This window comes from Neodiprion fabricii, unplaced genomic scaffold, assembly GCF_021155785.1.
Source record: "Neodiprion fabricii isolate iyNeoFabr1 unplaced genomic scaffold, iyNeoFabr1.1 ptg000076l, whole genome shotgun sequence".
NCBI lineage: Eukaryota > Metazoa > Arthropoda > Insecta > Hymenoptera > Diprionidae > Neodiprion > Neodiprion fabricii.
Genome location: NW_025791618.1, coordinates 10,001 through 12,500, shown reverse-complemented (window position 1 = coordinate 12,500; position 2,500 = coordinate 10,001).

Here is a 2,500-nt window from a genome sequence, read left to right as displayed (position 1 = left end):
GAAACAACGCGAGTCGCGTAGTTTCTTTGGTACGAGGCACGGAACGGTCCGCGAACGCCCGCTCCTGGTCTACGCCGACGTACGTATCGTGCTCGAGCACGTACCGGTACGGCGTAGCAGGCGGACGACGGGAGACCGGCCCGACCGACTCGCTCCTCTTACTAGTAGGAGCCTGGCCGCTAGGACGTCGGCGCCGGTACGGTGGTAGCACGGTCGGCTTACGGGGCGAAACCTCCGCGGGCTATCGAAAAAATTTTGAACTCCGGGAACTTTGTCGAAATTAACCGAGGCTCATTTGACGATGTTCCGACAGGCTCCCGGCCCGGATCGACTCCGGGACGCCGCGCATCGCCTTTCGGTCGACTCGGACCGAAATTTTTACAAGTCCCGTCGGCCCGTATCGACTCCGGGACGCCGCGCATCGCCTTTCGGTCGACTCGGACCGTAATTTTTACAAGTCCCGTCGGCCCGTATCGACTCCGGGACGCCGCGCATCGCCTTTCGGTCGACTCGGACCGTAATTTTTACAAGTCCCGTCGGCCCGTATCGACTCCGGGACGCCGCGCATCGCCTTTCGGTCGACTCGGACCGAAATTTTTACAAGTCCCGTCGGCCCGTATCGACTCCGGGACGCCGCGCATCGCCTTTCGGTCGACTCGGACCGAAATTCTCACAAGTCCCGTCGGCCCGTATCGACTCCGGGACGCCGCGCATCGCCTTTCGGTCGACTCGGACCGAAATTCTTACAAGTCCCGTCGGCCCGTATCGACTCCGGGACGCCGCGCATCGCCTCTCGGTCGACTCGGACCGAAATTTTCACAAGTCCCGTCGGCCCGTATCGACTCCGGGACGCCGCGCATCGCCTTTCGGTCGACTCGGACCGTAATTTTTACAAGTCCCGTCGGCCCGTATCGACTCCGGGACGCCGCGCATCGCCTTTCGGTCGACTCGGACCGTAATTTTTACAAGTCCCGTCGGCCCGTATCGACTCCGGGACGCCGCGCATCGCCTTTCGGTCGACTCGGACCGTAATTTTTACAAGTCCCGTCGGCCCGTATCGACTCCGGGACGCCGCGCATCGCCTTTCGGTCGACTCGGACCGAAATTTTTACAAGTCCCGTCGGCCCGTATCGACTCCGGGACGCCGCGCATCGCCTCTCGGTCGACTCGGACCGAAATTTTCACAAGTCCCGTCGGCCCGTATCGACTCCGGGACGCCGCGCATCGCCTCTCGGTCGACTCGGAACGAAACTTCATCGAGTCCCGTCGGCCCGTATAGACTCCGGGACGCCGCGCATCGCCTTTCGCTCGTCTCGAACCGAAATTTTCACAAGTCCCGTCGGCCCGTATCGACTCCGGGACGCCGCGCATCGCCTCTCGGTCGACTCGGAACGAAATTTTCACAAGTCCCGTCGGCCCGTATCGACTCCGGGACGCCGCGCATCGCCTTTCGCTCGTCTCGAACCGAAATTTTCACAAGTCCCGTCGGCCCGTATAGACTCCGGGACGCCGCGCATCGCCCTTCGCTCGTCTCGAACCGAAATTTTCACAAGTCCCGTCGGCCCGTATCGACTCCGGGACGCCGCGCATCGCCTCTCGGTCGACTCGGAACGAAACTTCATCGAGTCCCGTCGGCCCGTATAGACTCCGGGACGCCGCGCATCGCCTCTCGGTCGACTCGGACCGAAATTTTCACAAGTCCCGTCGGCCCGTATCGACTCCGGGACGCCGCGCATCGCCTCTCGGTCGACTCGGAACGAAACTTCATCGAGTCCCGTCGGCCCGTATAGACTCCGGGACGCCGCGCATCGCCTTTCGCTCGTCTCGAACCGAAATTTTCACAAGTCCCGTCGGCCCGTATCGACTCCGGGACGCCGCGCATCGCCTCTCGGTCGACTCGGAACGAAATTTTCACAAGTCCCGTCGGCCCGTATCGACTCCGGGACGCCGCGCATCGCCTTTCGCTCGTCTCGAACCGAAATTTTCACAAGTCCCGTCGGCCCGTATAGACTCCGGGACGCCGCGCATCGCCCTTCGCTCGTCTCGAACCGAAATTTTCACAAGTCCCGTCGGCCCGTATCGACTCCGGGACGCCGCGCATCGCCTCTCGGTCGACTCGGAACGAAACTTCATCGAGTCCCGTCGGCCCGTATAGACTCCGGGACGCCGCGCATCGCCTTTCGCTCGTCTCGGACCGAAATTTTCACAAGTCCCGTCGGCCCGGATCGACTCCGGGACGCCGCGCATCGCCTTTCGGTCGACTCGGACCGTAATTTTTACAAGTCCCGTCGGCCCGTATCGACTCCGGGACGCCGCGCATCGCCTCTCGGTCGACTCGGAACGAAACTTCATCGATTCCCGTCGGCCCGTATAGACTCCGGGACGCCGCGCATCGCCCTTCGCTCGTCTCGAACCGAAATTTTCACAAGTCCCGTCGGCCCGTATCGACTCCGGGACGCCGCGCATCGCCTCTCGGTCGACTCGGAACGAAACTTCATCG